Here is a 27516-nt window from a genome sequence, read left to right as displayed (position 1 = left end):
TTTGCACACCTAATCGAAGAAACCGACATCGCCCCTAAACTGATCTCCGATCATGCCTGTATTCACACCAAACTTGCAGGCTCCCGCTCAATCAGACCACCCAGAAGATGGCGTTTCAATGATGAAACGCTAACCAACCCTGAGGACAAACTGCAGATTACTAAAACCATTGAAGAATACCTACTCTTAAATAATGTCCCTGACACAGACCCAAACATCCTCTGGGACGCGCTCAAAGCCACGATCCGTGGAGTTATTATTAACATAAGAGCCAAAGCTAACAAAGCGATAAACAAAGAACTGGAGCAACTAGAGCAGGAGATTAGATCACTAGAATCCTTACATAAAACCAACCCTCAAGACTCCAAACCCCTTGACCAGCTCATAAAAAAGAAGTACGAGTACAATTCAATCGTGAGTAAGAGAGCAGGTGTGTGGATCAACTGCTTCCAAGCCTTGAAGCTGTGTGAGGGAAACAAAGCCGGAAAGCTACTGGCCTCCTATCTTAAACACAAACAGAACCTAACAACCATATCCTCTATAAAAGATCCCGCAAATAATACGCACACCAACCAGTCCAGGATTCTTGATACCTTTAAACATTTTTACGAAGAATTATATAAGAACAATAAGTCCCTGGACCCAAAGGCATGCATGGACTATCTAGAGGCCCTCGACCTTCCCAGGCTGTCAGAGATAGACAAATTAAATCTAGGGTCCCCCATCAGTATCACAGAAATCTCGACAGCCATCAAAACACTCAAAAGCAACAAAGCCCCGGGCCCTGATGGCTTCTCTGTCTCTTTCTACAAAGCCTTTGACAGCCACCTTTCCCCGACACTCCAAACTGTGTTCAACTCTACCGCCTCTAGTGGGAGTATCTCTCCCTCGATGAGTGAAGCCACAATAATTGTTATACCCAAGGAAGGGAAAGATCCCCTCCAGACTAAAAACTACCGCCCCATTTTACTTATAAATATTGACTGCAAGATCTATGCCAAGATCTTAGCAACTAGACTAAACGCCGTGCTGCCCAAATTGATAAGTCCGTCACAAGTAGGTTTTTTGAAAAATAGGATGTCGAATGACAACATCAGACTCCTATGCCATATACTTGAAAAAGTGAAAAACTGCAAAACGCCGATGGTTGCAATAACCCTAGATGCTGAGAAAGCATTTTAAAGTGTCATGGCCATTTCTTCAACAATGTATGGGCGCATTCAATCTGGGTAACTCTTTCATTAAAATGGTGATGGCCTTATACTCCGCCCCTCTGCCCGTATATCTATTAATGGGACACTCTCTGACCCGTTCTGCCTATTCCAAGGAACTAGACAGGGTTGCCCACTCTCGCCGGCTCTATTCCTGCTGGCACTTGAACCACTACTCACCGACATCAAGAAAAATGAGGACATCACTGGTGTCACCTTCGGAAACACTCAGGTAAAACTAGCGGCATATGCCGACGACATCCTAATAGCCACAGAAAACCCAACCTTATCAATTAAGGGACTTATGTCCTCCATCAGTAAATACTCGGCATTGTCCGGCTATAAATTAAACAAGGACAAATCCGAAGTCAAACCACTTAATGTACATACTACCAAAGAGGTCCTTGGAGATTCAGGACGAGCCTGGCAACCGGATGTCATAAAGTATCTAGGAATAGAATTCACTGACAACATACTAAGTACACTCAAACACAATGAATCGACCACACTAGCGAAAATTAAAAGAATCCTGGATGGTTGGTCGCCGCGATTCATCACATGGTGGGGTCGGATAGAGACGATAAAAATGATGATCTCCCCATTGGTCAATTACCTGAGTTCAATGCTTCCCCTAACACTCTCTAACGATTTCCACTCTAAACTAGATAAGGTAATTTCCTCCTTCCTCTGGCAAGGAAAAAAAGCCAGGATCAGCATGAAAAAACTAAGACTCGATGAATCCTTGGGAGGTGTCAATCTGGCCGACTTTAGACTCTACCAGACCGCCTTCCTGGCTAGGCAAGGTGCGATTTGGCTCACACCACAACCTGAGTACACACCCGTGTGGTTGAACGTCGAAAAATCCCTGGTGGAAGGGCTTGACCCCTCCTCCCTCCTTACCATCAAAGTGCGTCCCAATATTGATTCTAATATCATATTTAAAAACACTAAGAACTCCCTCCTCCATATAAGTAAATCTCTACCCCATCAATTTCGCAATTCAAAATGGGAATCTCTATGGCAGAATAACACTATAACATACAGAGGAAAACCGTTGTATAATCCTTCTTGGATCAGGAAGGGAATACACTTCCCTCACCAACTTTACGAGGGCCAAACACCACTCACATTCAAGGACTTACAGGATAGATTCCAACTCGAGAATATTGACTTCTACTATTTTCTACAAATTAAGGTGGCCCTAACCAAAGCAAACTTGGGCAACACACCCCCCTCACTCCCTAGCCTTTTATCCACCCTTAATAGACTTGGCCATCAGGTATCCAGAATGTACAAAATGATCAAACCACAGAAATCTAACCTGGTCTCTGCAGTACAATCTTACTGGGAATCATATTCTTCCACTCCCACTTCTGAAGGCGAGTGGGCCAGAATTTGGGAATCGACCACAAGACACAAAATTAGCCCGACTCTGTCCCAAACTAAATTCTGGCTCCTACAAAAAGCCTTTTGGACCCCTAGGAGACTTTTCCTGCACAACATAAAAGACAATGACTCCTGCTGGAACTGCTTGGAACCGGGAGGAGACCTTGAACACCTAATATTTAAATGCCCCCGGGTTGCCACATACTGGGACAGGATATTTGACTTTGTTAACAAAGCCCTACACGTTTCTCTCCCGAGAGAATTTGCTACTCTAGTTATGGGTTCTTCCAAAGCTGTCACTTTAAATGAAAATGACAAAGCCCTACTTGATCTTTTACTGACAGCGGCGGTTAAAATCATAACGTCCAACTGGAAAAATACAGCCAAAGCCTCCTTCCCCCATTGGCTCAACTGGGTTTCTAATCTCAGGGGTGCCAATACCATTGAACAATGTCTAACAAAAACGGACTCGGCTGTTCCTGAGGAAGAAGAAGGGTACGGTCAATAAAGGGGAGAAAAAGAAAGGGTAGTGCTCTGTGGAGGGCTACCCTGGGTATCCAATTTGTTGGAATTAATGGCCTCACACACTCTTGCGAGTGTCATGCTTCATCATTGGCGGTTGCTCCTCGTAGGGCAGGCGGTGCAATGCCCTACGGGCTCACCTCATAGAGGGGCTCTTTATCGGAGATCTTTTTTCCAACAGCCTGTAGGTGAAGTGCAAGTGAGGGGCCAGGGAGAGAATGGATAGTGTAGGGAGGTGATTTAAAATACAGCACGAGGTACCGGAGATCAATTTATTCTGGTGGTTCCCATGCTATATGTTAAAAACAGTGGGTAGCCTATGATCGCCAGAAATTAGGATTCCGTATCACGATCTAGGACTACAATTCGTATCGTGAGGTCGACATGTTTCTCGCTAATGCAATTATGCTGCGATTCTTCAGGACCTAATAATATACATCTATCGCAAAGGAATGACCTAGTAAAGTGTCAACCAATAATACATTTAACTTCCTGTTGTACTACCTGCATTGGACTGCTCTTGCCTAAAGGTCAAGGAGTACGGGTGTCAACAGTACCCGGTAGGTATGACTTCAAGGGGGAGAACCAAAAGGGGTTTAATGGTGCTCGAGGCCTTGGTCAGGGCTGCTGTGCCTACCCATCTCTACCGGGATCCGGATCCCTTGACCTTTAGGCAAGAGCAGTCCAATGCAGGTAGTACAACAGGAAGTTAAATGTATTATTGGTTGACACTTTACTAGGTCATTCCTTTGCGATAGATGTATATTATTAGGTCCTGAAGAATCGCAGCATAATTGCATTAGCGAGAAACATGTCGACCTCACGATACGAATTGTAGTCCTAGATCGTGATACGGAATCCTAATTTCTGGCGATCATAGGCTACCCACTGTTTTTAACATATAGCATGGGAACCACCAGAATAAATTGATCTCCGGTACCTCGTGCTGTATTTTAAATCACCTCCCTACACTATCCATTCTCTCCCTGGCCCCTCACTTGCACTTCACCTACAGGCTGTTGGAAAAAAGATCTCCGATAAAGAGCCCCTCTATGAGGTGAGCCCGTAGGGCATTGCACCGCCTGCCCTACGAGGAGCAACCGCCAATGATGAAGCATGACACTCGCAAGAGTGTGTGAGGCCATTAATTCCAACAAATTGGATACCCAGGGTAGCCCTCCACAGAGCACTACCCTTTCTTTTTCTCCCCTTTATTGACCGTACCCTTCTTCTTCCTCAGGAACAGCCGAGTCCGTTTTTGTTAGACATTGTTCTTTGGGGCTCTGACTCTGGCTGGACCTTCCATTCCTCCTTCCTGGAGTGGTAATCTGAGCCTTAGGATCAACACTTGATCCGTCTTCACCCCTCCTTTGCTATATATGTGCCAATACCATTGCCTTGCCTCTCACCCCTGGCGTCCACAACATAGGAAAATATGGGCCTCACTTGACGCTCACTTTGATCTCTTCAAGCCTCCGTGAGACATCTAAACTCTGATTTCGTAATCAACTTCTCAATATGTTATTTGATGGACGTGTTTCACCCTACTGCGCTATATGGCTGATCTATCTGCCTGCTGACATATGCCTTCGTGTTGTACGGTTTTGATGCTTAACTGTCATTTTTCTTTATTTATTTATTTACTTTCTCCCCTCACATGTTATGTTACTTCATATTATGTTACTTCAACGCTTCTCGATTTATTATGTACCTGTACCATGGACTTTATCTGCTATTATATGTTCTGTTTATATCACTACCAAGCTCTCTCAATAAAAGTTTTTGTGAAATAAAAAAAAAAAAAAAAAACGTTTTCTTAAATAGGTGGTCAAAAAGAGAAACCTATTGTAAAAATGGTCGGCTTATCCGTTTGATCAAGGTAAAACTACAGTCTTTTCTGTTCTAGTTCATTTTTGTGTTGGTTTGGCTGGTTGGTTAGTTGCTGGTGGGCTAGTTTCATAACCAAACCCATACTATGCAAATTTTTATTACCAATGGCTGTAGGTGACCTGAAATGCCTTTTAACTATACATTCAAGTAAACATTCCGATCCGCTCCAAATGCCTCAATCACAACAGCTAAGCTGATTACTTCAATATTCTATGCCTTGTCCTCTTCTCTATATAATCCGAGTTTGGTGAACATAGAGTACATGTAAGACAAACTGCAAAGTATGGTCTTTAACAACTACCCCCAACCCTCTTGCAGCTTTGGAGGGCTCCATAAGTGTGTGCCATGCTAATTTTTCTTGTTCCTCCAGTTGAAACTTACGGAGATTACCAGGAGCGAAAAGAATCTGTGTAATGAAACTATTGTAAAAACCATCAACTTCCTTTTTCCAGTACTAGCATAAGCTGGCGATGCACCCAAGAATTCTCTTCCTGCTTCACACAGTCAGTATATAAAAAAAAAAACGTAATTGTATTTTAACCATGAATTCTACACATATCCAATAACATTAAACATACAAAACAGAAGACCGAATTCTAGATCCGAAGTCCATCACACTCTGATCACCACTTCCAAATTGTAATGGCGATAAAGCGTTGATCGAGGAAAGTGCCCTGCAAACCTCCAACAGAGAGATCCCATGAGACGCTGGGCAAGAGGTGGCCATACCACTGATAGATCAGTCTTGAGGTCTAAGGACAGTTCTACTTGAGAAGAGGAGTAAATCACAGAAATGTAAAACTATTCCCAGAATTGTTACATCCTTGCCATATGTGATGGTAAAAATTAGATCACAGCAGAGGGAGCAATATGGTGGCTTAGATCAGGAGTAGAGTTAATTGGTAACGGGACACTAGAATGGCAATACATACAGTTTACATTACATTACAAATTGACCCATTTTTTATTTTTACATTATCCTACATTTATTTACAAGCTGAACTAGTGGGATATGAAATATTAACATAAAAAATGTTCGCTCAAGTGGCAAAGCTGGAAAATTGTCGATCCAAAACTTCAGGAACTTCTCTACTTTGTGTAGCAAGGGGTGGCGGATACATCTGGAAGGCTTCATACTCTCTCCAGGATATATCCTCCAATCACCATGGCAACACACAAATCTGTACCAGGCAACAAGACTCCATGCAGCATCAAAATGCAGGTGCTGAAGAGGACATGCGTGTAACTCACTCCTTGGGCACAACTGATGACTTTGAATAGAAAGCTCACCTTTGGGAAACCAAAGCCCCTTGATTTCTCCTGTCAGATCCCTCTAACTCAAACCATTTCTCCACAAACGAAGCACTGTGGGGTATCGACCATCAAAGTCCAGCAGGGCTCTCTGAGAGCCTCCTGGCTAGATCCTTTAAGATATCCTCACCTGTCAGGGCAAGACGGCAAGGCAAATAAGTCCAAGTCCTGTGCACACGTATCAAAGTATTAGGTTCTAGTGTCAGAACCAAATGAGTGTGACAAGGTTCATGAAAACAAACGTAATGAAGGTCAAGATCCAGAGTTGCGTAAAGATTAGATTTATAATTCAATCTTGATCAATACATATAAAATAAGGAATATGCTACTTACCAGTATGCATCTGTTCTTGGCATGTAGGGCTGCTGACATTCATATCTGTGCATAGATCGCCGCCTAGTGTTGGGTCCGGATGATTGCACATTGTTGTCCTGGAAGAGTCTTCGAAGTATCACGAGATAGGTGGCTCCTCCCCTGGACTACAGTGCGCATGGGCATCCTCTCCATCCTCAGATTGTTTTTCGCCATTGTGGCAGAGATGGAGTGTAATACAGTAAGTGATGACCATGCCTGAGAATGATTCTGAGTGCTACAGCTGCGACAGGCACCGGGGAGGAGGGCGGGCGATATGAATGTCAGCAGCCCTACATGCCAAGAACAGATGCATACTGGTAAGTAGCATATTCCGTTCGAGGCATGTGGGCTGCTGAATTCATATCTGTGCATAGAATAAATAGCAGTTACCTCCTTAGCGGTGGTTGACCGTGCCAGCTGCAGCAGTCTGAAAAAGGGTTTTGAGAACAGCCTGTCCTACAGCAGCTTGCTGTTTGGAGTGTACATCTACGCAGTAGTGTTTGGTAAATGTATGTATGGTGGTCCATGTGGCTGCTTTACATATATCCTCTAGGGGAATGTTACCTAGGAAAGCCATGGATGCCCCTAACTTGCGTGTGGAATGCGCTCTTGGGGGAACTGTTAATGTGCGTTTAGCTTTTTCATAACAGATTTGTATGCACTTAACAATCCATCTGGCTATACCTGATTTGGAAATGGGGTTGCCTTTGAGTTGTGGAGAGAAGGCAACAAACAGTTGCTTGGTCTTTCAGAAATCTTTTGTCCTGTCGATGTAATACAGGAGAGCTCTTTTAACATCTAAGGTGTGCAGTGCTCGCTCTGCCACAGAATCTGAATTGGGGAAGAAAACTGGCAGTTCAATGTTTTGAATAATGTGGAACTGCGACACCACTTTAGGCATGAATTTTGGGTTGGTTCGTAGCACTACCCTATTAGCATGAATTTGTATGAAAGGCTCTTGAATAGTTAGGGCTTGAAGCTCACCAACTCTTCGTAGCGATGTGATGGCTACCAGAAAAGCCACTTTCCATGTAAGAAACTGTATTTCACAAGAGTGAAGGGGTTCAAAGGGTGGTCCTATTAGTCTGGTGAGAACCACGTTTAGATTCCAGACAGGTGAAGGAGGGTGCCTGGGAGGGATCACTCTTTTGAGTCCTTCCAGAAAGGCTTTAATGGCAGTCACCCTGAAAAGGGAAAGATGCTGCCTGTTTTGAAGATATGCCGCAATGGCGGCCAGGTGTATCCTGATGGAACTATATGCCAGATTGCATCTGTAGAGATGCAACAAATAGCATATGATGTTTTGCGTGGACGCATCCAGCGGATTAATGTCATTATTGGAACAGTAAATGACAAACCGTTTCCATTTGGCCGCATAACATGCCCTAGTTGTAGGTCGCCTTGCCTCCTTGATGATGTTCATACAGTCAGGGGGTAGGTTGAGGTAGCCAAACTCTATGACCTCAGGAGCCATATCGCAAGGCTCAACTGTTGTGGATCTGGGTGCTGAATGTCTCCATGGCTCTGAGTGAGGAGACTGGGCGTGAGGCGCAGCCTTTCGTGGGGCACCACTGAAAGTTCTAGGAACGTGGTGTACCAGGCTTGCCGTGCCCACGTTGGAGCAACCAGGATGAGCGTCATGGAGTGTTGTCGCAGTTTGCGTGCCACTAGCGGTATGAGTGGTGCTGGAGGAAAAGCGTACGCAAATCTGCCTGACCAGTTCATCCATATCGCATTGCCCTGAGACTGCGGGTGTGGGAACCTGGCGGCGAAGGTTTGGCATTTTGCGTTTTCCTGTGTGGCGAATAGGTCGATCTCTGGATGACCCCACTGCTGGAAATATGGTTGGAGCACTGAGGGGTGTATCTCCCACTCGTGCATCTGATGGCTGTGCCTGCTGAGCAGGTCCGCCATTTGGTTGTCTTTGCCTGGGAGATGTTCTGCCATGAGGAACATGTTCCTCTGGATAGCCCACTTCCACATGCTCTGGGCTAGATGAGATAGTTGCGGAGAGTGTATGCCTCCCTGCTTCTGGATGTAATACATTGCAGTCATGTTGTCCGTCCGGATCAGCACGACTTTGTTGCACAGGTGCAATTTGAATGCTTTCATCGCCATGAAGATTGCCATCAGCTCCAACAGATTGATATGCATCTTTTGCTGCTGCGACATCCATAGTCCCTGCACGGTATAGTGGAGGACATGCGCTCCCCAGCCTTGGAGAGATGCATCCGTTGTCAGCACTATTTGTGGGACAGGCTCTTGGAACGGTCGTCCCCTGCAAAGGTTTTGTGTGTTCCACCAATGCAGAGAGTTGTATGCACGACCGGTCACCAACACTAGGTCTCTCAGATGCCCATGAGCCTGGTTCCACTGTTGTGCCAAGCACTCCTGAAGCGGACGCATGTGTAGCCTCGCGTGAGGGACTATGAAGATGCAGGAGGACATCATACCGATCAGCTGCATGAATACCTGCACTGGGAGCGAGTGCTGGGGCCTGAATTTCTGTATTAGCAACTGCATGCTGTTGACTCTGGCAGAGTGTGGCTGCGCTGTTGCTGTTAGAATGTTTAATGTTGCACCTAGGTACTGTTGTACATAAGCGGGCTGAAGGTGCGACTTTGGGTAATTCAATGAGAATCCTAGACTGTGTAGGAGGTGAATTGTGGGTGACATGTGGCTGGCACACTGCTGGGCTGACTTTCCTTGGACAAGCCAGTCGTCCAGGTAGGGATAGACATGGATGTGTTGTCTCCGAAGGTGCGCAGCCACAGTCGCTAAGCACTTGGTGAACACCCTAGGGACAGTGGTGACCCCGAAAGGCAGGACCTTGAACTGGTAATGCTGGTTGTTGACAGTGAACCTGAGATACTTCCTGTGACCTGGGTGGATGGGAATGTGGAAATATGCATCTTTCAGATCTAGGGTTGCCATGAAGTCTCCCTGACTGAGCAATGGTAGGACTTGCTGTAAAGTCAACATATGAAAATGTTCTGACAAGATGTACTGGTTCAGGGGTCTGAGGTCTGAGGTCTAGAATGGGCCGCAGGGAACCGTCCTTTTTGGGATTAAGAAGTACAGAGAGTACACCCCTGTACCTTGCTGTTCTAAAGGCTCGAGTTCTATTGCCCCTTTTTGCAGCATGGAGAGTACTTCTTGCTGCAATAAGTGCATGTGCTCTGCGGACATAGGACGGTGCCTTGGGGGTATGTTGGGGGGAGTGGAGGTTAGTTCCAGACAATAGCCGTATTGGATAATTTGTCTCACCCACCTGTCTGTGGTGATGCCTTCCCAAACCGGCAGGAACTGCTGGAGTCTTCCCCCGACCGGTGTTAAATGGTCTGGGTGCAGTGACAAGGCATCACTGTTTGTTGGGGGCGGAGGATCTGGCACTGTTATTTCCACGTCCTCTGCCTTTGGTGCTGTTTCCACGATATCCACTCCTGTTATTTTTGTTATAGGTGGTCTGCGTGGTCCCCTTGTTGTACTGGGCTTGCTGTAATGTCTGACCTCTAGAAGCTCCCCTGTTACCGGAGCGACGAACGGAACTGCCCCTGAACTGCTGAGACTGCAGAGCCCCCATGGATTTTGCTGTCTCAGTGTCTTTTTTAATTTTCTCAAGGGTAGTGTCTTGTTCAGGGCCAAAGAGAAAGTCAGGGTTACCAGGCTGATTGAGCAAAGTTGTTTGGATTTCGGGTTTGAAACCAGAGATGCGGAGCCAGGCATGACGTCTCATCATTACGCTAGTGTTGATGGCTCTAGCTGCTGTGTCTGCTGCATCGAGTGCACATTTGATGGATGCATATGAAATCAACTTTCCTTCCGGTATCAGCATTTCTGCTCCCTCTTTCTAAGCATCAGGCAGGTGTTGCATCAGCTGTTCTAGCGTGTCGTAGTGAGCCCTATCATATCTGGCTAATAGGGCCTGTGTGTTTGAGATCCTCCAAATATTAGCCGCTTGAGATGCCACCCGTTTACCAGAAGCCTCTAAGATTTTAGATTCTTTGTCCGGAGGAGGAGCATCACCACTTGTCTGAGAGTTTGCTCTCTTGCGAGCATTAGCCACTACTAGGGAGTCCAATGGGAGTTGGCCCTTGATGTACATAGGGTCCACAGGCGCAGGCCTATACTTTCTTTCAATCCTTGGGTTTATAACCCTTGCTCTTGTGGGTTCCTTGAAAATGTCAGTAGCATGTTTGAGGACACCCTTTAGCATAGGCAGTGTTTTTACCGATCTTTCTGAGGTGGAGAAAGTATCGAAGAGAAAGTCCTCCTCCACTGGCTCTGCGGGCATGTCAACATCATGGTTGAGGGCTGCTCTGTCAATTAAGGCATTAAAAGCCGCCGTGTCTTCAGTAGGCGATGTTTTGACACTATAAGACTGAGTGTCGGGAATAGTGTGGGGATCATCAGGGTCAGCAGGGTCAGTCCAGTGTTGAGACTCCCCTTGATCAGCGTCAGTATTGTAAATGAATCCCATATGACTATAATCATCTCCCACTTCCTCGTCGCTGCGTGTGGGAGAATCGGCACCATGTTGTGTATAGGACTGAACATGTTCAAAGAGAACAGGTGACGTTGCAGAGTCCTTTTTCTTTTTTAGGGGGATTTTATATGACTCCAAAAGATGTTCTGGTGCGATTTTCCTTTTGTAAATGGTGAGTCTGCCAGAATCCGAGTCGATGTAGAGCTTCGACTGATTGTCGTACGAGGGTGCCTGGAACACCACCTCCTCCGGAATGGACTGAGATTTAGGAGGTCCCGATACCTTTTTGGAGGGTTCGGCGCTCCTTTGTGGCTCGTGTGTTTTGGGTCGAGCGGTCGGGGGCAGTCCGTATTTAATTGGTGGTGGAGGCGCCGTAGACGAACCGACTGACTTAGGGATCGATGCCGTCTTCGATCCGATTGGCTTCGATGTATCACCAGCATGCTTGCGGCCTTGCGTCGACTCGAGCTGATGGTGCTCAGCAGGTACGGTCTTGGTCTTCGACGCGGCATGCTCCTTCGGGTCGGGTTTGGTCTTCGACTCGAGGGCCTTACTGAATAGAGTCTTTGAGGCTGCAAGCGTCGGTTCGACAGTCTTTTTAGCCTGGAGACCTTTGGCAGGGTCGCCATGTTTGGACGTCGACGGCGTCAGGCTGACGTGCTTGACTGTCGAGACTGGCTTCGGCGCCCCGCTCTTGGGGTCGGCGCCGCCTTGTGGCCCCGAAGGGTCGATGACGTTAGTAGACTTGACTGGAGCCGAGGAGCTAGAGGGTGTCGATCCGAGGACTGCTTTAACCAGTTTCGGTTTAGTTTTTGCCTCTGTTGGTTTCGGTTTCGATTTTTGTAGATCGACCGATGGCTCCGTAGACGTATTCTTAGCCGGGCCTTGACGCGGGGCTATAGAATGTAACTTAGGATCTCGGCTAAGGCCTTCTGGCGATGCCTCGAACTGAGCCTTAGAGAGTACAGTGTCAATATTAGGCCCCACGATTGTGGGTGGGCCTTGCTCATCGCTCGAGTCGTCATCGACGGCTCCGATGGCCTCTGCGTCGTCTCCTACCTCGACGACGTCTTCTTCATGGACGTAGTCTTCATCGTCGTCCATACCGAAGGTAGAATCTCGCTCCGACTCGGGGTCGGACTGCTGGTCAGGAACCTCTTCATCGACGCCTTCATCGTCATCGGCTTCAAAGATGTTCTCCGGGTCAGGCTTCGCTTTTTGCGCCGACTGTCGCGCGGCGCGTCGAACTCGAAGCGTCTTCTTCGACCGGAACTTTGAACAGGCCATACAGCTGGCCTCGTCGTGGTCCAGTGACAAACATTTATTGCACACTGGGTGCACATCAATGTGGGGGTACTTAGAGTTGCAGACGGGGCATCTCTTGAACGGGCTCCGTTCCATCGTCCTCGAAGTTGGGGCCTGGTGTCGAGAAGGCAAACGGCCTTTGACGTCCTGTTCGAGGAACTGGATGAAGTATAGGCACCGAACAAGACAATCCTGACGCCCCGAAGGCCTTTTGGCCTTGCAAAGAGTTTTATGTTGATTCCGAACTTGAGTCAAGAAAGTACATCCGAGCCCAATGGCGGAAAAAAACAATCTGAGGATGGAGAGGATGCCCATGCGCACTGTAGTCCAGGGGAGGAGCCACCTATCTCGTGATACTTCGAAGACTCTTCCAGGACAACAATGTGCAATAATCCGGACCCAACACTAGGCGGCGATCTATGCACAGATATGAATTCAGCAGCCCACATGCCTCGAACACCAGCCTACCAAGACGGCAAGGCAACTCCATCAGTCAAGCCAACTTGAGAGTAGATACCCACTTTACTTTTCATGGCACCCATGTAAGGGTGATATAGGCGAAGGAGCATCACCCTCTGAAGATAGGGTAGTGGTTGAGAGAGTGCAGGGCTGATTTTCTGTTTCTGGAATCGTCCAGGGAAAGGATTTGTGCCTAAAAGCTTTAGTTTTGTTCAAAGTTAACATGCAGAATCTTATAAATACCATTACAACTACCCTGAAAAAGTATGTACAAGAATCTGCTTTTAAAATCCACTTGCCAGGCTACAAGTGCACTTACGACCCCTCTAGGATCACCTTCATGGTTAAAGAAGGCTATATGGATTTTTGCTTACTAAATTTTGGGGAGTGTATTGAACATTACATGCAGAGCAGCTTCAACATACAGGCAGAATCCCATCAAGTGCAGAATTTTATTGCCACATGGGGCAACAATGCGCTGCCAAGTACTTACCCAGTTCATGGTTCTCTTGGTCTCCTTAATGATTGGGCTGTTGGGCTCTATTATTGGTTCTACTCAGCTCTCTTCAATCCATCGAGAGGGGCGGTGAAAGGCACTGGTTGCGGATGCATAGTATATAGTAGCACTCATAACCTCAGCAAAAATACTGCAGATTTTTTCCTGGATATACTGAAGAATCTCTGAAGAAGCCAAAAAGGTCTAGCAGTGAATGGCTGGAACTATAAAGTCAGGCAAGTTCAAGATGGTCGAGTTCCCACAATTCAAGATGGTGATTGCCTATAATTCCTTCAGGATAAGCAGTATGACCTTAAAGCCACGCTGACCATTTGTTGAATGCCTGTCAACCTTCATAGGTTGCACTGGCTCTTCGCTTTCGCTTGTTCCCCTGTGTCTCTAATTCACTAGACATCGTCCCAATTTCTTCTTGGTCTCCTGAGGTGCTCCTGGTTTCTGGAAGTACGCTTGCCTCCAGATGTCTTCATCACTGGCGTAACGAAAATTGAGGGGGCCTCCCTGCAAGGTATGTAGAGGGCCCCCTCCAGGCTCAATTAAGAGCTCTTTGGACAGATTGCAGTGCAGAGGGGGCCCCCTGGAGCTTCAGGCCCCCCCGCACCGCATGGGCTGCAGGGGCCTGTGTTACGCCCCTGGTCTTCATGATCACCTGGCAGGTCTTTCAGGTCTCATAGAAAGGTTTCCGCTTTGTTTCTGTGATACTCTTTAGCAGCCTCTATCCCTTTGCAGGGATTTCAGCCAACCATGTGTGTGCAGTGACTGGTCAGGTTTGTGATTGCTGCTATATTTCTCCTGTGCCTTCACTGCAGAGGATTCTCAATGTTATGTTTCTAGGTGGTACAGACTGATGGAGGTAGAAGCTCACGGAACCGGACGCATCCTCAAGGCAGTAAATAAAAATAAGGAACAGATAAAAAAAAACCTGAGCACAAGTTATTGGGCAATAGTGTACCTGCCTTGCGAGGAAGAAGTTAACTCAGAAATGGTTTGGATTGGCTTAAGGAAGGACATGCTGAGGTAATTAAAGCTAATATAAGCCCATCAAAGCATTGCACTGTGCCCTTATCTTTACCTTAATGTCTAGCAGCACATTAGATCATTCACTTAAATATTTCACATTGCTTATAAACCCAATAATGTTATGATAGTGATATAGGTCTGACCATAAATGAAATAAAAGTTGAAGTTTACATCCTCAAAATTATTAACAAACTGCATCTGAAAATTCACTGCGCTTTACAGTGTTCAGAAGCATAACATCAAGTGGCTAATAAGTTGCAGGCAGCCATCCCTCAGAAATCATTCCTTCAGGCCAATTTCACCTTTATATTCTGTTTAAATATTCACCCCTAAGTTACTAAAATAGAAGAAACAGGCTGTAATTGGCCTCCCTAAGGGATACGCCGTCGAGCTACGGCTAATACACCATTTGCAGGGAGGCCTATTACAACCTGTTTCTTCTATTTTTACAAGACTACTGGACTACGCGACTGTGTCTTCAATTATATTTTTGATCGATTCCAAACAGGAGAATAGCGCATTGTGCTTCATTACATTGGAGGGAAGCCAAAAAGTGGATACTTCCCTCCACAGAACTGCTTACTACCTGGAACTACTTTACACAACTGGCCTAAGACTAACACGATTTTTAAAGGTCTCTTAGTTCTGTTTTTCAAAAGAATAGGATATATGCATTTTGGATAATCCATACCTTTTGGATTCACAATTCCTCAAACAAAAAGCCTTGAAGAAGTTACATTCGTAACGAAACACGTGTCGGCTGTTTCCATCATTCGCCAGCAGAGAGGCTTGTATAAACTTGACCTCCGTGGACTCATTAGTGATATTGAAAGCCTTGTTAAGAAATAGATAATTGTGTTTTGGATTGCACCTTGGCTATTGATTGTGTACATTTTTATGAAACATTATCACTTGATATTAAATAACTGTTTATAGAAGTTTAACTGTATGGACTGGTTTCCTGTGAGAAATTACATTGTTTAATTGTGTCACACAAGTGACAATTGCTATACTTTTGGGGAGTGCTGAGGTACACTGGTTTTGTCAAGTTTTGCACAGGAGCTCTTAGGAATCTCTGTTTGGTGACACTTGTGGTAGTGGGGGGTCTTTGTACTGGTGTTGTCAAGTTTTGCACAGGAGCTCTTAGGAACCTCTGTGTGGTGACACCTCTGGTAGTGGGGTGTCTTTGTACTGTTACCTTGAGGGGCACCATTACTAGTAGTTCTATGCCTGTATTTAGAGACCATCTACAGTCTGCAATTGATGTGCAATCCTGAAAAACCATCACTTCCTTTCATGTATATGTCAGAAGAGTAGTCTGCTCCCAGCAGCGGGGGCATTTTTAAATCTCCCACCAGCTGGTAGTAGACTTGGTATTTGCTTTCGTTTGTCTGGAAATTTAAAAATGCTTCTGCCAGACAGGAGCAAACACGTTTTCCTGCCCCCGCTAGTGCGGGCAGGGAAACTACTGTGTCCGGGAGGGGGATCACCAGGACACAGTAACCAACACGATCCTGGAGGATGGGCTCCTCCAGGAGCTTTAAGGGCTTAGAGAGAGGGGCCGCACAACTTCCCTCCCTTTTAATTAATGTGGTGGACCCCGAGTATGGGGTCGCTGGGGCCTTTTTAAGGCTCAGGGATGGGGGCTGCATGGCCATCCTCCTCTTTTAAAAAGCAGACTTCTTCAACAGACGGGTCTCCAGGGCCCCTCCCTTTATTTAAATGCTCTGCCTCGGGGGGATTGGGGCCAGGGGCCTAATTTGGATCATGAGCTGGGCTGCGTGCCCTCAGCATTTCTTTTTGCTTTTTCTTACATCGGCCATGGAGACGGGGTCCCTGGGTCCTCTCAGAGGCTTGGGGAGGTGGGCCACAAGCTCCCCTCCCCTACAAAATAACCCACATTTGGCCCCAAGGCCTCAGCCCACGCCAGGGGAGGGGGTGGGGTTAAAAAGGCAATGCACAAGGCTGTGTTTAACTTTTTTTGATTTGTTAGTTAAATTTTGCTGTGGATCCATGGATCCTCTGTGAAATTGCAGTAAAACTTTTGTTAAAAAACGTTTTTTGGGCCCCAGGCCTTGGTGGCTATCCCGACCCTGCCCCCTATATCTTTTTTTGCATTTTTTCTTAGGACTCGGGACTGAGTCCCAAGTCCTAGGATGACTGCCACCACTTCCTGGTTGATGTGGCGGCCAATTCTGTCGGCTCCACATATCCTCTGCAGTGTGATCTATACAAAAAAAAGAAAACTTAGTTTTTACAAAACTATTAAACAAATTACCACCAAAACACAGAAAGCACTCTTCCTGGACCAATATCTAGCTCTCTGTCAAATTTGGTGAAAATCCGTTAAGTGGTTTGGGCTGTAGAAGTGTCTAAAGAGCCTACGGAAAAATAAATGGGGAAAAAGTGTTTTGGGCCCACCCCCCTAATTCTCAGTCCCCGCTTAATGGATCACTCCGAAACTCTCCAAAGACAAACTAGTCAAAAAGTAGCTCTTTCTTGGAATGTTTTGTGGCGATTCATCAAAAAATGGTGCCAATGCTATTAGCAACAAAAAAACGCATTTCCTATGAAAACACAATCCAAATGACAGCTAAGGGTGGGTGTAGGCTAGTTACTGTGTCGTGATCTAGTGTCCTTTACATGCATATTAACTTCAGCTCTTTTTGAAATTGAAGAAGGGTAGAGGCGGACCTGATGGATAAAGGAATGTCATTTTAGATGATGGATGTGTAGATAGCAAAGGCATGATACGTAATTATTTTTCATTCTTACATTTCTTTATGCCTAATTAACTGTGTCCCTGCTGCAGTTATGCCTAAAGCCACAACATCTGAAGAGCTTCCCAGACTAATAAGTGCGGAGCTAGGAGGTGTGGTCATAACTGATTTGGAGATTATATAGAACTATTATCCCACCTGCTACCTTCCAACAAGATTCTCAGTCATAACAAATCTACATGGAGGTAACAGAATGGAAAACGGAATATAACAACTCATATTTAAATTAAGAAATCTGCTCTGAGTGTTATGAATAAATGATAAACCATGCAAAATTTCGTAATAAGAGGTTTTTAACCTGCAGGTAATACATGTGACCGTTTAGCTATATTTAGAGAAACTGAACTAAAATGTTGTAGAGTGTTTATTCTTCGGATGGGAAAACCTGTAGTACTCTAGGTGAAGATAATGCTTTGCCAATGGATGGTTATAGCAGACTTTGTTATGCTTCTCAGTCAGTCAGTCAAATCACTTTATTCGATACTTAAAACATTTTAAGATCATAAAAGTACAAAGATGCACAGTATACAATTAAAAACCAGGATACTTATTTATTTTATTTATTATTTATTTCACTTTTAAAGCGCACTATCACCTCAGAGAGGCATCCTGGCGCTAACAGACTCATATCGAAAAGAGGGGGACAGCTGATAACAGGCTAGGGATTTGGGAAGAGCCAAGTTTTCAAGTGCCTTCTAAATGCGAGAAGACCGGAAACCTGCCTGAGTTCGGTGGGAAGAGAGTTCCAGAGCTTCGCTGCTGCCACGCTGAACGATCTACCTCCTGCTCTGGATCTCCGAAACCTCGGTATGGTCACCAACTTGCCAGAGGAGGAACGTAGATTGCGGGCAGGCACATGCCATAAAAACTTCCTTTGTAAACAGGCCGGGCCTAACCCATGGAGGTCATGAAAGGTCAGGCAGAGAGACTTAAATATCACCCTCTGCCTCACTGGGAGCCAGTGCCGCTGAGCCAAGGCCCCTGAAGAGGAAGATCTAGTTGGCCACCCCAGGGCTAATTTTGCAGCTGCAGACTGGAGTCTCTGAAGTCTAACCATGAGATAGCTTGGAGACTCCAACAGTAAGGCGTTGCAGTAGTCTAATCTACTGAGCACGGTACAACGCACCACCTCTACTCGAGCACGGGGCGGTAACAGGGGAAGGATTTTTCTCAGGAGGCGAATGATGGTCAAGCAGCCAGCTACCACCTTTGAAACCTGCGTCTCCAGAGTAAGGTCGCTATTAAACATCATGCCTAGATTCCGTACTACCTTCACCGGCTGCACCAGTGGAGAAAAATCCACTGGCCGGAAGTTGCTGGGTAGAAGAGATTGTACCCTGGACCTTGGGCAATATAACACCTCGGTCTTTCCTGTGTTAAATTGCAGAGAGTTGGCTTTCAACCAGTCCGCTGTAGCTCGCAGGCAGTTATGAAATTCTTCCAAGGAGGTTGATTCATTTCCCTCCAAGGATAGAATCAACTGCGTGTCATCAGCCTAGTTAACAATTTCGATCTTATATTGTTTGATGACTGCTATTAAAGGCTTCATATAGATGTTAAATAATATCGGGCTAACTGCCGAGCCTTGAGGGACCCCATGCGAGATGGTAGAGAAGGAGGATTGGAAGGGAGGGAGGGACACAGCTTGTTCCCTACCCTGGAGGGAGGACTCAAACCACAAAAGGACACTCCCTGCAACCCCTACCTCTCTCAACCTGTCCAGCAGAATACCATGGTTCACCGTATCGAAGGCGGCAGACAGGTCAAGCAGGATCAGAACCCCTACCTGTCCCCTGTCTGCCCGCCAACGTAGCTTATCCAGCATGGTCACTAGGGCCGTCTCGGTGCCATGAGCTGGCCGGAAACCAAATTGAACATCCTCCAGGAGCTTGTGCTGTTCAAGGTGTCTAGAAAGGGTGCCTGCCACCACCCGCTCTACAATTTTTTGCTGGATAGGGTAGAAGCGAGATGGGCCTAAAGTTCTTAAGGCAGTCAGGGTCAAGAATGGGCTTCTTCAGTAAGGGGGTCACCACCGCTTGTTTCCACTGAGGTGGAACCACTCCAGTAGTAAGCGACTGGTTACACACCAGCCGGAGCGTGGGGAAGAGCTAGAGCTCAAACTCCTTCCAGGTTTTTAGTGGGATCGGGTCAAGCGGAGACCCAGATTTAATACCAAAGGCCACTTCCCTGAACTCCTCTGCAGACAGCTGCGCAAATTCCACAAGGGACTCAATTCCTCCCAGTTCATGAACTGCTCCGAGAGTCGACAGGCAGCCACAATCAGCTGCTGCCACGGGTTGTTGCTGATCCACCCCCAGATCATCAATAATCAATTTGATTTTCTCCTGAAAGAACCTAGCTAGGTTCTTACAGAGTTCCTGAGAGGGGAGGAATTCATTCTTGGTACAGTCAGGACTAATAAGGCTGTTCAAGATATTAAAAATGCTACGAGAGCTGTTCGGGGCATCCAGAATCACACTCGAGAAGTACGCTGCCTTAACTCTATGGATCTCCTTCTTATAATCCACCCGTTTAGCTTTCCAAGCAAGCCTGTCCTTGTCCAGGTACGCGTGCCTCCACCTTCTCTCTGCTTGTTTACATTCTAGCTTCAGGTTTTTGAGGCTGTCCGTAAACCAGGGTGCTGAGGGTCTCTCCCTACTCCTATGATCTTTAAAAGGAGCAGAGGTGTCTAGCACCGAAGTAATCTTCGAGCAGAGGGCAGAGTAGTTCCCTTCAACCTGCAAGTCGGAGGCAAAGCATTCCACAACCATAAACGTGGGTGAGGCACCTTAATTCCGAGCAAGGGACTTCCAATCCCTACTGACATACTCCCTCACTTGACTAGACGTCTCTGCAGAAGGCGTACCTGCCTTCACAAAAAACGTAATCAGAGAGTGGTCCGTCCAGGCCATAGGTAGCACATCCCCAACAGTAAGGAGGTTGGTCTCAGAAAAAATCAGGTCCAGCCGATGACCTCCTGTATGGGTAGCCTGTAGAACTCGCTGGGAGCGACCAAGGGCCTCACATGAGTGAGTCATATTAAGAAATCCAGTGTTCATTGTGCCATTCAGCCACAGGTTAAAGTCACCAAGAATCACCAGATGGCTATGAGTAACAGCCATATTGGAGAACAATTCCAGTACCGACTGCTGCTGGGCTAGCGTGAACACCCCTGGGGGTCAGTAACAGATGATGCACGTTAAAAAAATCCTCTGTGAGTTCTTGAGAGAGAAGCCAAATAGTTCACAGCCATTGCACGCGTCAGTTTCGATGACATTCAAATCAATTGTGTCTCTAAAAATCACACCCACCCCGCCCCCGCCCACTAGCTCTGGGCTTGTGGCGCATTTTAAACCCTGGTGGGCAAGCGTTCCCAGCATCAACTTCGCACCCCGGCGCAGTCCATGTTTCGGTCATACACAAGAAATCGAGTTCATGAGTCTCCAACACCAGTTGTATGTCGACACTGTGTTTAGGTAGAGACCTCACATTCAAAAGCCCACCGGCTGTTGTGTCACCCCTCAAAAAATCAGACACAGGGAAAGCAGTGTTGGACAGCGTAAGGGTCCCTCTATCACGCCCCCTCTCACCAATGTTAGTAAGTTCTTTGCTGGTGTACCGTCTTGGACAACCCTCTACAGCAGGCCCCAATCCCCACCCTAAAGGGGCAGCATACCTGGCGCTGAGTGCGTCCTTAGCGCAGACGGGCACAGACGGGCTTGCCTGTGGCGCGGCGTCGGCGAGCCGCCGGCGCGTCCGCTGCGCGCGTTCGCTCCATCGTCTGCTTTTGTGCCCCTGAGTCCTGGAGACTAGACCGCCACTCTGCTACTCCCAAGATAGCGGGTCCGCTCGCACGGACGGACCCCCACTCGAGGAGAGCCGTATGAGTGAAAACGCGGCTAGCCTGGGCCCCCTCTGCTCCCAGGTAAGTGCAGAGCGAGGTTGGAGAATATTTAAAAATAAAATGCCCCGTGTAGTTAAAAGAGTCCAAGAGCTACTAAAATGCCCCCAAAGTAAGTATCACACAGAGAATATGGTTAAAAACGAGAGCCACAGCAGTTAGCTCTGTAGCAGCAGCCTCCCACCTTCGAGCTGCCCTCACAAGCCTTTCACAATAGAAAATAGTAACAGTAATTTGATGACAGACATTAGATTTAAAAAAAGGACTCAAATATATATTTCCTAATTCATGAAACAGATTAGTCCCACCGCCTAGTCTCCCGTGAAAGAAGTAGATATGAAGCCACAGTATAACATACCAATTCATTGGGTAGTGTTTGTAAAAAGTACAAAGCAGGACGACATTGAGTGAAATGGTATTAACGCATTAGCGGGCAGATAAATCAGACACTTTATAAACTTCCCAAATTAATAAAATATGTAGATTTGATTGGGGAGAAGAGCCATTACACGGACAAGGCGGCAGCTCAGCTAGGAAATAAATGCCAGCCGAAGAGGTAAACATAACAGGAATAAGATTAAAACTGAATCGTACAAAAATAAATTTTTGGCGCAAAATGGTTACCAAGGATAGATATCCCGGGGCGCCGTCTTGTTCGATAAGGCACTCCAGCTATGATTTTACAGATGCCTTTGAAAAATTAAGTTTAGAACGCTCCAAAGCCCTTTGGTTAAAAAACAGTGTTTTTATTTCTTTTTTGATACTGTAGTACAGTTTAACCTCTCCCATACGTCGGGCATGTGAGGAAGACGTTCAGAGGCCGTCCGTTCGGTGCACGGTGAAATTCGCCCGCACAGCGGGGGAATTTGCGCTGTGTCGAAGCGGTTAAGGGAGATGTAAATAATTGACCTAAACCAAGGGAGGTGAGACTGTTTGTAATGTATAATAACCATGGTTTTCTTAGGGCATGTTCCAACATGAGACAGTCTTCTATTAGTCTCTGCGTAAGGTTTACTGAGGTTCTTCTCCAGGTGGAGTGTCATCTACATATGGTACATCTAGCTCGACATGACATAAAAAGTCGGAGTAGCTAACTGGGAGGCCAAGAAGTCTCTTCCAGAAGGAATTTTCAATAGTCTGGAGAGAATGGGTGTTGGTATATCCTCAGATTCCTGCTCCGTAGGTTGCCACTGATATTGACTTGGCAGAGTAAACCTTTTTGACCATCACAAGGGGCTTCGCATACAGTTTCTTCATAAAGGAATTGAATGCTATTATGCTTTTCTCTAATGCTAGTCCGCTAGTTTTGATCATATTGGACCAGGAAAATTGTCTCTTGAAGGTTATACCAAGATACGAGAAAGTAATTGTGTGGGCTAGTTCATGTCCTTCTATGTAGACCGGTTATCAAGACAAGGGACTTTCCTCATTTGTTTTTAAACCTAAACTGTTCATATAATTTACATATGTACACAGTCGTTGTTGTAGGGCTCGGCCAGTTCGGGCAATCAGGACAGCATCATCTGCTTATAGCAGAATTGGGGTGCGCATGTTCTTAATCAATGAAACGTCTAGGGTGGAGCTCAACGGGGTGTTTCTTCCCCATTCGTGTAGATGTAGAAAAGGAATGGGGCAAGAACACACCCCTGGCGCACTCCTCTCAGGATTGGGAACAACCTGGAGCACTCACCTTGATTTCCATAGTGGCAGAAGAGTAAAGCTGTCTAATAAAGGTGGTTATAGCCTCATCAATTCCCATTTCTGACATTATTTCCCCGAAGGTGGTGGTGGGCTACGCAGTCGAATACTGCTGAAAGGTTCATGAAAGCCAGATACAGTTTCTCCTGTTTTACCTTGGTGCACTTGACCATTAGTAGGGTCAGGTTGAGGCTTTGATCTTGAGTGCCACTCCCTTTTTTGAACCAGTATTGTACCAGGTTCATTATGTTATTATCATTGGCCCATTCCTCAAGTCGATTAAGTAGAACACAACCCATCAATTTGGCAGTGCTATCTAGTAGGGATATTGGCCTATAGTTTTTTGGCTGGGTCCCTTTCTTATAAATTGGCACGATAATAGACATCCTCCATGAATCGGGTGGACCTACTTTTGCGATTACATTGAAAACATTAGTGAGCACCGGACCCCACAGGTCGGAAAGCTCCTGGAAGAAATCTACTGGGGTGCCGTCCAGACCAGGGGCTATGTTGTTAGAGGACTGTGAGAGGGCCAATCTAATTTCCTGACGGTTAAAAGACAGAGGCGAATGTATAGATTGTTCATTTGACAACAGCTGGCTGACCGACCCCTCTGTATAAGAATTAAAGATAGAGCAGAAATGTGTGATCCAGGATTCGTCCACATTTCACGCGATGCCCAGATCCTGATGAGATTTGGGAAATGGAGCGTTAATGACTCTCCAAAAATCCCTAGGGTTTTTTGAGAGAGCTGATTGGTGGAGTTTCTCCCAGGCATCTTCCTTAAGGGTATTTGTTCTTTGTTTCCTGGCCTCAGAATAACGTTTTTGTAGGGTCTTGACCAGTGCTGCATCCCTTGGGATAGACCTAAGAGCTTGACGTAAATTTGAGAGGGCCTCAGTGCAGGACTGGCCAAACCATTTAGGACCTAAAATATTAGGGGTTCTTCTTTCCCTAGTTAGTAACTTTTTTGCCTCTGATACTATCCTCTCAAAGGCTGTCATTGTTAGTATTGGTTATGGGGTAGCTGCTAAACAGATCATGAAGTCATCAAGACTATTACCGGCCACATCTCTAATGAGTTTCATTTTATCTATCATTGCCCATTTTAGGATAATCCCATTTTTCCTTGCTATCTCTTGGTTATTGAGTCTTGACTGCTCCGGTGGGGTTCTGCCCCATGACAGATTAGCAATTAAAGCACAGTTGTCACGGAAGCCAAATGGCATGGCTGCAGTGTTAATGATAGCTCTGCTAAGAGACGAAGAAATCAGTAAATAGTCTAGAGTTGAACCCTGACTGGGTGATCCAAAGGTGTGCTGAAGAAAACCAGAACTAGGGTCTATAGGGTACATGATTTCCAAATTATTAATGAAGAATATCTATTCAAAGCAACACCATAGGCATCATGTACAAAATGGGGAGTTGAATCACCTAAATCATTAAACATACTCCATGCTGTTTTATATGGTAGGGTACAGCAATGTGCATTAAAATCACCTACCCACAAGATTTTTGGGGCTGCTTAAGGCATTTATAAAGAGTATTAGCATCTTTTTCCGACATATCTACAATCTCTTTCATATTCCCATTAAAGTGGTTATTATCAAAATTAATTCAGAAAATATTATCACCACTTAGTTTTTTTAATAGAGGAAATTATAGTACGGTGAGATTTTCGAATAGGACAAGACTGCTAACTTTAAGTTTTTTTTTAACAAGGTTAGAATGCCTCCCTTGGCACGTTCAGAAGCAGAAGGGCGAGCTGGAGTATAAAAAGAACGATAGCCGTCTAGATGGATTGAACCTGTTTCCCATATTTTCTGGAGACAAACCAGATCTTATTTATTAATAATTGCTAGCCAATCTGGATTAGACACTTTGGATCTTAATCCAGCAATATTCCAGGAAACTAGTTTGACATATTTGCTAGAAGTGGCCGTAATGTTGGAAGTTGCCACAGGAGATTTAGGGAAATTGGGTCCTAGGTCCATGGGAATTTGGAGTTGATTAGTATTGTTCCCGTTCTCCCCCTATCAATCACACCAGTCCAGATCTATTAAAGTACTGAAGCGGTTATTAATGGAGAGGTCAGTAAGATAGCAACCTGGGGCACAATAAGGGGTATCATGATGGTCTTTCCTATATGAGGAAAGATATGGTTGGGCCGTATTAGAGAGTCTTTCAGGACTATAGAAGAAACCAAGTGGAAATGCAAGTATCTGAGTTTGTTGAGTAGTAGTATCGGTTAACTGCCCAAGCAGTTGGTAAACCAAATGGTGTGAGATAAAATTAAAGACCACACAATCCCACTGGAAGGTTTTCTTAGCATTCCCTACCCATGCCACCGTCTTGCCATTAGAATACATGGTAATAGCGCCCCTCTCCCCCCCACCCCCCCCCCCCCCCCATGTTTACTGATCCAGTAACATGCTTTACTGATAAGCTGGCTTGTGGTTTCTACTTGAGAAACCGGTAGCTTGGAAACGTTCACAAGGACTATAACATAGGACAGGCTGCGGTGGAAGATCCAGTCTAGAGTCACAGGGTATGTTTGTTCCATTCGCCACTTCAATATCATGGTCTCTGGGTATGTTGTATGAGTAGATGGTAAAAGTGAGCTAGGTGTCCCCTTTGAGCGCAGAGGTTGGTGTAGGAGGGGGGCGGTAACTTGCAGGTATAAAAGTTGGGGGTGACTCACAGCTTTGCAGGCCCTCATGTCCCCTGATTGGGGACCTCTTAGACTGAGGGCCTCACTATCAGGTCTCGTACTGTCCCGTATGGTTGAGAATTATTGAGGTATTAAGCAGGTTTCTGGGGTCAGGGGTGTCACTGTAACCCCAGCCCTAGCACAATTGTGACCCTTGGAGCTTGTTATATTTAAATTCAAAGTCTCCAGGATAGCCTCAATTTGACTTAATCTATCCGAGAGGGGCTGTAATAAGCGTAAGCGGGTGAGGGACTGCTCCATTTTTGGTAATAATATGTCCATAAAGGTTATGGGGGCTGTTGCAACCTCTTGTGTGTTAGTGTCCGTTGTTTTCGTAGCTAATCTTCCTCCTCCTCTTTTCCTTTTTGTTGGCGGTCTGCCATGAACAGGTGGGGGGTGAGCTCTGGCATTAACTCTGGGTTTTGGCGTTTGGGACGAGTTACAGTTTTTTTAGGTGGTGAAAGGGGAGGCAAGTCATCCGCGAACACAATCGGAGAGTCAATGTTAGTGCTATCAGTCATACAGTCAGGCACTACTAAGTCACCCATTGCGTTCCAGTCTGAATCTCCTTGTTCAGGGCGTCAGAGGCTCTTATGGGGAAGGCATCTAGGGTGTTAGTTGACTCACCTCCTTTGATGGTTGGTTTCCCTTTGGCCATCTGTGTCAGCCCAGCCAGATTCTTATTCCAGACTTTAGTACTAGGTAGTTGGATGGAATAACTTAGAGGAGGGGCCCAGCCCAGCCTCTTCCGGGCTCCGACAAGCAGCGGTTGGGCCTGCCCTTGGCCCAGGCACGGCCTAGGTGCGTCCCTTCGCGCTTCCCGCACCGCTGGTGTGCGGCGCTTTGGAAGCAGGAACCGATAGCCAGCCATTAGGGGAGATGGGAGTCGTAGTCCACTCCCCAACAGGACTCCAACTGACAGACTCTCCCCCTGGGCTTCTCGGGGCACGAACTCAGTGAGCAATGCACGGCTCTCCCCACGAGTCCCCTCAAGGCAGGAGCACACAGCAGGTATCTGGCATGCTTCTCATTTGTGAAAGCTGCAATAAAAGCAGCCAATTCTGGGAGCCACCATTGCTTACTGATGAAACAAGATGTGACCACAATGGTTATCCACAAAAGAGGGCATAGATAGGAGTAAACAGATGCATAAAATACCTCCAATGTTAAAATTATGGCAAAAGATATGGTTGTAGCCAAATTTAGAAAGAAGTGCAAGAGGCTACAAAAAAGGTGGAGGTCTTATGTAAGACTGAAGTAGGAACTAGACAAAAATCATCTTGCGAGAGTCAAGGCACCTGCTGGAAAAAGATAACTGGACATGTTTTAATGCTTGAGCAATGGCTGAACACCATAAAAATGTGTTTAAAATGTCACAAAAAAATAAATAGAAGTAAACAAGTGCCATCTTTGGGCCTGATTAGGAGTTTGGCGGTGTGGGAGCAGGCTGCCACGCCATCGCCCCGCTCCCCCACCGCCAAACTTGACCGTCTGTGAGATTAGGAGTTTTCTCCTGGTCTGGCGGGCGGTCCTTTGGCGGTCACATGGCAGTGTTGTGCTAAGACCAATATGTGAGACTCAGCAAGGCAGTGCCATGGGACCGCCAAAGCTCGTTCCTGCACGGCGTGGACTGTGAAGTCCATGCCATGCAGGAACAGGTGGTGCATGCACACAGGGGGGCACGCCATGTGCCCTTCTGCAAGCATCCCCTGGCCTTCAGGCAACAGGGGGCCCTTGAGGTAACAGTGTTTCCTCACTGCCATACTTTTCATGGTGGGCTCACCGCCATGAAAACTGTGGTGGTGAGGAAACTCATAATATGCTTGGCTATTCCGCTGGGGCACCGCCAGCATATTGTGAGCCTCTGATTGCCACACCACCGCTGAGGGATCAAGGATCCCAGCGGTTGCAGCAGTCCAATGACTGTCAAACTCGCAATAGGGCAGTTGGACTGCCGATGTGGCAACTG

At 46.3% G+C, this 27516-nt stretch overlaps 1 protein-coding gene across 1 annotated transcript in view; it reads right to left on the bottom strand.

The window, feature by feature from the left end:
* ASCC3 (activating signal cointegrator 1 complex subunit 3) overlaps window positions 1-27516 on the bottom strand; it is a 2217780-nt gene that overhangs the window by 509361 nt on the left and 1680903 nt on the right. The window lies entirely within an intron of this gene.

The sequence above is a fragment of the Lissotriton vulgaris genome, chromosome 6, assembly GCF_964263255.1.
Source record: "Lissotriton vulgaris chromosome 6, aLisVul1.2, whole genome shotgun sequence".
NCBI lineage: Eukaryota > Metazoa > Chordata > Amphibia > Caudata > Salamandridae > Lissotriton > Lissotriton vulgaris.
Note: the sequence above shows the minus strand (reverse complement) of the source record. Positions and strands in the feature narration are given on the sequence as shown.